Here is a 9,528-nt window from a genome sequence, read left to right as displayed (position 1 = left end):
CCCATATCCCCAGAATAGAAAGCAGGCAGGCGATATAAATTCTGTTCAATTCAACAAATACTTCTTAGAGCCTACTACGTGCCAGGCGCTGTGCTAAGGGCTGGTCCCCTAAAGGGCCAGTGTTCCTGGACAGCGCGGTCTGCACTAAGCCTTGGTGCAGGGCGCCCTCTGATGGTCAGCAAAGAGCTACCGGCCCAACGGCGGCTGGCTTGGCAGAAGCCTCCACGTGTGTCAGATGCTCCTGGGGTCACCTCACGCCTCCCGCTGCTTCCGAGGCCGTCCGGGCAATAGCAGGATGGACAAGGACTGGGGAATAGGGAGGTAAAGGCCGGGCGCGGTCTCTCCTCCCTCCCCTCTCTCCCCAGTAAAGGTGCCTCCCAGCGTCCGCCTCCCAGGCTCCAGGTGTTCAGCACACCTGCACCAGCTGGGAGGAGGGATGATCTGGGCCCAGCACTTCTCGAAGGTCACCCAGCTCCCATCTAATCCCTCGGCCTTCCCTCTCCAGGTTGAAAAGCAGGCATGGACCGGGGAACCCGGGAGAGGCGCCGAGCTGAGGTCGGGGTGAAGAAGAAGAAGAGCTGCGGCCCAGACTCGGACCTGGGACCGGCTCAGCCAGATTGTCCGCCCAGAATCCCAGTCCCAGACTAGGAGGCTGCCAGGGCACATAGTGCGTTTCTAAACAGAGTCCAAAAGCGCCTGCACTCGGCTGACCTCCCCCGCCCGGGTTGGGCTCCTTCCAGCTGCCTGGGGCGGTGAAGAGGGGACCGTGGCTTTGAGTGGCGGGCGGAGGAAAGCCAGAGGCCCCCGAAACAAACGGAGACTGTTTGGGACTTTGGTGACGGTCCCTAAAGGGGGGCAGAGGAGGTGGTCCCACATCTGGAGCTGCCCAGAAGTGGGCGCGGGATCCAGCGGAGAGGATTCAAGGTGGGGGTGGGGGATCCCCAGGAGGAGGAGCTAGGAGGGCTCCCTCGGAGCGCCTGCGGGGGCGCAGCCTCCATCCCCACCCCGCCCACCTGCCCCAAACCCCCGATTAGGCTCGGCCCTCCCTTCCCCCCTGCCTCCCCACCGCGGCCTGGCTCTCCCGCGCTGCCCACCTGGGAGGAGGATGTGGGCTATGGAGACGCGGAGCTGAGCCGGGCTGGGTCGGGCCAGGCTCAGCCAAACTCTGTGCTGGGCGGAGCTGCGCTGAAAGGTTGGCGGCGGCGGCTGCTGCTGCGGCTGCTGCTGCTGCTTCTGCTGCTGCAGGGCGGGCAGGGCAAGGGAGGGGGAGGGGGTTCCGAGCGCCCAGCCCCCCGCAGCCCTGACTCCGCCCCTTTCGCCCTACTCCTTGCACACTCCTCCCTCCCATCCTCCTCCTCTCCTTCCCTCCTCCTCTCCATCCCTCCTCCATCCTTCTCCATCCTCCCTCCTTCACCCCCCTCCTCCCCGGCGGCGCATCTGTCTGGGCGTCCCTCCCTCCCCCGGTGCAGCCCCCGGCGGCGGTGGCGGTGGCGCTGTCCGCTGCGGCTCGACTCGGTGGGAAGACGGGCTTGGTCGCCCCCTCTCCCGAGGAGAAGGGAGGTAGAGGCAGGAACGGCGGCCGGGGACCCGGGGAGGGCAGGGCAGGCGCAGGTACCGGCCCCTAGCACGGACCTACAGACCCCACGCCTGGGGCCGCTTGGGCCCCCAGCAGGGTCCCACCTCTGCTGGCCCCGGAGGAGGTAAGTAAGGGGGAGCCGGCGGCTGCGGAGAGGGAGGATGGAGAATCCGGATCCCACCCGCACCTCTTCCTCCTTCCCCAAGATCCCCCAGCCCCGTAACCACGGGGCCTGGCGAGACCCACAGCTCCCGGGAGAATGGGGGCTGGGGGCGGGCCTGGCAGTTCGGGAGGGAAGGGGTTAATGCTCCCTGGGCGGGGGAGGATTAAAAAGAGAACGATCGGGGCTCTAGAGGCTGGGCCTCCCCTCCCCCTCGGTCCCTGGGTTGGGGACAGATGGGGGGAGGGGAGCATAGGACTGGATTGGGGAGGGGGCGAGATTTGGGAATGGAGGAGGGGCAAAGCTGGGCCCATCCGAGGGCCCTGAAGCCACCGAAATGGAGAGGGAAAGGTTGAGGCCGAGTGGGAGAGGTCAGCTCCTGTCCCTCCCCACCCTGCAATCCTCCAGATCTTCCCCCACCCCAACCTGCTTCTAGAACAGAGGGGGAGGGGCTGAGGCCAGGCTTGGCACCTGTGTGTATGTGTCTATCCGTGAGTGTGGGAGCATTCGTGTGTGAGTGTAAATCTGTTTCTCTCTTAGCATGCACATAGGTGGATGTATGTGTGCACGTGTGTGGGGATAGAGTCAGTCTTATTCATGTGTGCAATTCAGTACATATGTACACCCAGGTATGGGTGGTCTCAGAGGTGTTCATCAATGTGTGTCTGCACATCTGTGGGATTGTCTCTGAGTAATGTCATGGAGCCTGCTCTCCACCATAAGGAGAGTTGATGGTACTTGGGGTTATGTGAGCCAGAGTGGGATGCAGACTAGAATTTGTGTGGCCTGTGGGCATATTTAAGGCTGTGTGTATGCCTGCAATTCCTAGGCAACTCTGTGTGTGTGTGTGTGTGTGTGTGTGTGTGTGTGTGTGTGTGTACAGTAGATGCAGCCCGCCCACACTCACTTGGGAGAAGGACTTCCTGGAGGCAGGAGGCTGGATGAATTGACCCAGGGACCTTGCAGGAAGGCACAGGGTTTCTGGATGTTTGTCCAACCCAGAGTTAGAGAGAAAGGGGACTTACAAAAGGTTGCCAGTCAGCAACCCCTTAATACTCCAGGGTCACACGAAAGGTCCCAGTCTTTTGGTGGGATCTGAAAAGTGGGATGAGGAGAATATGGGCAAAATTCTGGTATAACCAGTTGGTGAAGAGCATTTATAAAGTGCTTACTGTTTTCAGGGCACTGTGCTGATCTCTGAGGGAACAAAATAAGATTTTAAAAAATAGTCATTGCCCTCTGGGAGTTTCCATTCTAATGGAGGAGCTGACATTCCAACAATTGTTCCATATGAGATATATTAAATGTAAGCGGTTGGTAACCTCAGAGGGCCAAGCTGTCAAGAAGGTAAGGATTTGAAATGAGTCCTGAAGGGAGCCATGGAAACCAAGGGCAGGTGAGGGGGAGAGAGCATTCCAGTCATTCCAGTACAAAGGCCAAAAGTCCAGAGATGAATTGTCGTATTTAAGGAATAACAACTGTAGCTGGATTGCTGAGTGAATGAAGGAAAGAAAGCAAAGAAAGCAAAGACTGGAAAAGGTGGGAAGGAACTAGGTTGGAAAGGGTTTTAAATGCCAAGTGAAGGATTCTATATTTGATACTGGAGGAAGAGGGAACCACAGAAACTCATTAAGCAAGGGGTTGACATGGTGGAACATATGATCTGTAGAAATCACCTTGGCAGCTGAGTGGATGGACCAGAGTACTGATAACAATGAAGAGAGTTCACATTCATGTAGGGCTTACTGGGTGCCAGGCATTGTGCTGAGCCCTTTCTGGTTGTTATTATCTCATTTGAGTAGGAAGTGATGGGGCAGGGAGAATAGTCAGAAGGGTCTGGTAGCCTAGCCAAGACACAATGAAGGTCTACACCAAGGTGATTGTGTGAGTAGAAAAAAGGGGGAGGATCCAAGAGATGCTATTAAGGTAGAAATGATAAGACTTGGCACCAGATTGTGGGATATATGTGGGATATATGTGTGATGAGTGCCAATGAGGAGTCGAGAATGATACCAAGTATTACGTTGGTAACCAGGAGGATGGTGGCGCCTTCCACAATAGGGTGGAAAGAGGGGAGGGCACAAACGGAAAGATAATGAGTTCTGTTTTGGACATGTTGGGTTTAAGATGCTTATAGGACCATTTGGTGGTGGTATAGGACTGGAACTCAGAAAAGGAATTGGGTCTGAATATATAGATCTGGGAATTATCTGCATAATTGAACCTATTGGTTTTAATGAGATCACCAATGAGAGAGTATACAGAGAAAAGGTCCCCCAGGACAGAGCTTTAGGGGATACCCATGGTTAGTGGGCATGACCTAGATGAAAATCTGGCCTAAAAGACTGAGAAGGAGCCATCAGAGAGGTAGGAGGGAAATCAAGAGAGAAAACCTAGACAGGAGAGTCTGCAAGAGATGACGATAGACACTATCAGATGTTGCAAGAGGTCAAAAAGAATGAGGATTGAGAAGAAGCCATTAGATTTGGCAATTACAAACTCATTGGGAGCTTTGGAGAGGGCTGGTCCAGTTGAATGATGAGATCAGTGGGACAGCAGATTGCAGAGTTTAGAAGAAAGAGAAAGTGAACATACCTTGATTGGGTCTGATGGGTTCTGGCTGGAATGTGCTGACAATTCAATGTTTCTCTGCCTTCCAGTTATGTTGTATTTGTTTGCTTGCCTGTGGAGTAGGATTCTCTCATTTTTGGCCCAGTATCCAAAGTGCCTAGCACTAAGCACAACACGAAATAGGTGTTTATTAAATGTTGAACTGAATTTATCTCAGAAATCAGTAGGACCAAACCAGGTTTGAATTTAGGGGGCAGCACCACGCCTCAGAGGACCCTGGTCTTCAAATCTCCCACCTTTAGTTCAGTTTCACATTTATTAAGCACCTGCTGTATAGGAGGTCCTGTGCCACCTAATTAGGGTGACAGAGAGATGGAAAGGACAAACCTTTGCCCTCATGGCCGTTATAATCTCATAAGAAGAATTGGACACAAACATGACTAATTATCACATGAAGAAAGCTGAAGAGCTTAAAGACTGGGCTTTCTGAGGATCAGAGGAAGGTAAGGAGAGGAATCACAAAAGGTGCCAGGGAAGCAGGAGCTAGAGAGGGGAAGCATCATCTCCAAGGCTTGGACAGCTGGCTGGAAAGAATGGTTTCCTTGGAGACTGAAAAATCTGAGCTCAAACGCTGCCTCAGGCACTTACCAGCTACTTGACACTGGCCAAGTAACTTATCTCCCTCAGACTCAGTTTCCTTTTCTATAAAATAGGAAAATAATATCACCTACCCCCTAGGGTAGTTGAAAGGACCAAATAATATAGATAACTTGTAAAGTAGAGTTTTCAAACCTTCACTAGCAATAGGTGGCATTTATATAGCTTTTTTTTTTTTTAAGCAATCGGGGTTAAGTAACTTGCTCAAGGTTACACGGCCAGTTATTTCTGGGTGTGGTGCTGAGTGTCTGAGCCCGGGATTCAATCTCCAGGTCATCCCGGACACTGGAGCCAGTGCTCTTACTCGCTGAGCCACCTGGCCGCCCCTAAGCAATTGAGGTTAAGTAACTTGCTCAAGGTTACACGGCCAGGTGTTTCTGGGTGGGTGCTAAGTGTCTAAGCCCGGGATTCGATCTCCAGGTCTTCTCAACACTGGAGCCTGTGCTCTTACTTGCTGTGCTACCTGGCCGCCCTATATAGCTTTTTAAGATTTGCAAAGCTCTAATTTACACATTTTCTCATTTGGTCCTCACAACAACCTCCAGCGACAGGTGCTGCTATAATACCTTAAAGATCCATATACATATCGTCCATTGAGAGAATGCAAAAAATTTAAAATGTTGTCATTAATAACCCAATGTCAGCTTGGGTTGAAGTGGATGAGCAGCTTCCTCATGATATCAAGAGAAATCAAGAAGGGCCACCGGCATTTTCAGGGCACCACTTGTGGTACCCTTCTGGGAGGAGGTGGAGGAGAGGTACCCAGATGGACAGGTAAAGATGAAATGGGATGGGCATGCCTTTCAGAAGGAATACCTGAATCTCACAAGATTACAGATCCATTGGAGTCAACTTAGAGGGAGGTCCCTAGTGGAGTACCCATATGGTCGTAAGTTTTTCATTTTTTTAATCAAAAACTTAAATAAAGACGTAGAGGACAAACTTGTCGAAAGTGAAGGGATAGATTACATACTAGGTGACTGTCAGGCTCCAAGGAGATCTCATCTGTCTTATCATTCATGCTAGAGTGACAGGACAGATCCATTTGAATAAAAATCAATGTAAAATTCTATATTGGGTTCAAGAAATCACTTTCACAAAGTCAAGTTTCATAGGCTTGGAAGGGAGTGGAGGTGGTGGGGACTTAACAAATGAGGAACCTAAGGGTAAGGGACCCAGGTCCCTTAAGTTCCATAAATTCACCAGTCATACAAGTAGTGACAGAGCAGAGATCTGAACTCAACTTCACTGAGTACACAGTTAGGACTTTTTCCAGCACCAGGTTACCTCCAGAATAGGAGAGGCCTTATGGCCAAAAGAGCTAATGCCTCTTCAGCTTCATTCACAGATGCCTTTTGAGGTGGTGCAGTGGATAGAATGCTAGGCCTGGGGTCAGGAAGACTCATCTTCCCAAGTTTAAATACAGTCTCAGATACTTCCTAGCTGTGTGACCCTGGGCAAGTTACTAAACCCTGTTTGCCTTAGTTTCCCCATCTGAAAAATGAGCTGGAGAAGGAAATGGTGAACCACTCCAGTGTCTGTGCTGAGAAAACCTCAAATGGGGTCCTGAAGAGTCAGACAGGATTCAAGAAATGACTAAACAAGAGCAAGTATGATCAAAAGAGAAATTATTTGTAAAGCACTTAGCCCAGAGCTTGGTACATAGGAGATCCCCTCTAATAGCATCCAGAATTAGGGAGGGGAAAGACCCTACTCTGCCCTAGTCAGACACATCTGGAGAATTCCACATTTTAGAAAGGCTGTTGACGAGCCCAAGGAAGGCATCAGGAAGATGAAGGGCTTTGAGACAATCTGAGTCCTTAGAAAACACATGGTGGAATCCAATCCTTCTTTTCCCCAAATTTGTGTCCCTGTTGATATCTCTATTTGTTAGTTCCATCAGCAACCCCAAGACAGAATTCATTAGTTTCCTCCTTAAACCCACTCCTCCAAAATTCCCTGTTTCCATGGAGGACACCACCATTCCAGTCGCTTGCAACCTCAAAATGGAACTTAGTTCTTCCCTCTCCCTCACTCCCCATAGGCAGCCAGAACTGCCTATCAGTTGTGCAGTAGGAGATGGCAGACTCCCCCTCTCTGGAGGTCTTCAGACAGAGGCAGGAAAACCCCTGGTTGGGTAGATTGTAGAAGGAACTTTTTCTCCATTTTGGGTTGGTCACTGAGATATCCTCCAGCTCTGACATTCAGGGCTTCTGCTTCTAAGTAAAATGTAATACAGACACACTCCCACCCAAACCAATTGAGCCCAGTCCCACAAACACATTCTTCACTTTTATTTGGAGGAAAGGACAGAAGGTAAAGATACTGGACATCTTAGGGAAAAGAATAAAAGAAACAGGAGGCTGGAGGCAATGGAGAATTGTAACCACCATTTTTGCTGAAGGTCAGCTTTATTCTGAACCTACCAAAAAGGGAAGGAGACAATACATACATGCAAGCATACATACATGCATGCATACATATACATGCATATACATTACATATCAAGCATTTTAAGGTTTGCAAAATGTTTTATAGATATTATATCATTTGATGTTCATAACATCCCTCTGAGGAAGGTACTCTTATTTTTTGGAGGGAGATGGTCAACCAGCCCACAATCAACACCCATTTATTATTTCCTACATATTACCAAGGGCAGGTGCATGGCTCAGTGTATAAAGCACCAGACCTGGAGTCAGAAAGATTCATCTCCTTGAGTTCAAATCCAACTTTAGACACTTGTTAGCTGTGTGGCCCTGGGCAAGTCACTTAACCCTGTTCGTCTCAGCTTCCTCATCTGTACAATGAGCTGGAGAAGGAAATGGCAAACAGCTCTGGCATCTTTCCCAAGAAAACCACAAATGGGGCACAGAGAGTTGGACATAACTGAAAGGACTAAACAACAGCAACAACCAAAGCACATAATAACAATAGAATATCTAATGAGATTAAGAAAGAGAACTCAGCTCAGCGGCAAAATGGATAGAGCACTGGGGCCTGGAGATAAGAACTTGCTGTTCAGTCATGTCCAATTCTTCATGACCCCCTTTGGCGTTTTCTTGGCAAAGATACTGGGGTGATCTGCCATTAACTTCTCTGGTTCATTTTACAGATGAGGAAACTGAGGCAAACAGCAAGCAGTCTATCCATGGGGCTACCTAGCTGCCCCCTCAGAGTCAGGAAGAGCCGAGTTCAAATGTGACATCAGACACTAGTACGTGACACTGGGCGTGTCACTTAACTTGTATTTGCCTCATAATAGCACCTCCCATTATTGTTGTGAGGATAAAATGAGATTATATTGGCATGTTTCTTAGCATGTAGTAGATGCTTAATAAATGCTTGCGTTCTTCCTTCCCTCCTACTGTGTGCCAGGCACTGTGTTTATTTCTGTGGATGCAAAGAAAGGCAAAGATAGCCCCTTTCCCAGGAGTCCACATTCTCGTGGGGAAGATGTACCAACAAATATATGCAAAACAAGCTTCTCACGGGATAAATAGGCAATAGTTAAAAGAGAGAAGGTTGAAATGAAGAGGGGTTGGGGAAGGCGGCTGCCGCTCTATCCACTAGACTTGCTGCCTCCAACTGTGCCCCCCCAAAAAAAACCTATTCCCCAAAAGCTCCTGTTCATGTGTTGGTCAGGAGGGGCGTGGAAGTGGAGCTTGGGAGTTTAAATAGGTTGAGTTTATGTGCATGGCATAATGTGAGTAGGAAGAGGTAGAGGATCTGAAGGCTAAGTGCTACTGGATGACAGGACCAAAGAACTGGGAAGGGCTCTGTGACAGCATTAAAAAATGTGGCCCTTTCACAAGAAACATTAAGTTGGGAAATCAGAGGAAGCGCCCATTGAGAGAGTATTGAATGCTTTTTTGTTGGGTAGAATCAACTGTTACTCTAGACCATGGAAATATCTTTGTTTGCCCCAAATTAATAAACAGTGTGGTACAATGAGAAGTACTTGGCTGTGAAGTGAGGATCTGGGCTCAAATTCCAGCTGTGAAACTGCCTGAGTGACCTTGAGCCTCAGTTTCTTCATTTCTATAATGGGGGAATGGACTTCTCAAAAGAGGGTTTCTGAGATGCCTTCTAGCTCCAGCTCTGTGATCCTCCTCTCCATCAAGAATTCTCTGTCTTTAACACTCTCTGCCTCTGCCCCAACCACCATGTATCTACCCTGTGCCCTCCTCCATGTAGCTGGCTCTGTATGTCTTTGACAGTGTGTCTCTGTGTGCCTCAGTTTCTTGCTTCCATGTTCCTACCCGCTCGGGACATCTGCCTCTCCATGCCTTCCTTTCTTCTCTCAGCTGATCTCAGACAGCTGTGCCTTCTGGGGAGATGTGTAAAATCCTGACCAAAATATCCTGAAGGATGATTCATAGTCATTCACCACCCATCCATCTATCCTTCAGAAAAGGGGAGAGCAGGTTCAAACTTGTTCTGCCTGGTCTCAGAGACCAGAATCAGAAGCAATGGGTGGAAGGGCCAATTTGGACTTGCTGCAGAGAAAACCATCCAAGTAATTGGCACTGACATAGAGTGGCACAGATACCAGAGAGGTCGT

Source organism: Petaurus breviceps, unplaced genomic scaffold (assembly GCF_028583685.1).
Source record: "Petaurus breviceps papuanus isolate PSGF00001 unplaced genomic scaffold, PetGlider_PUasm1.0 139, whole genome shotgun sequence".
Lineage (NCBI taxonomy): Eukaryota > Metazoa > Chordata > Mammalia > Diprotodontia > Petauridae > Petaurus > Petaurus breviceps.
This window is presented reverse-complemented; position numbering follows the sequence as displayed.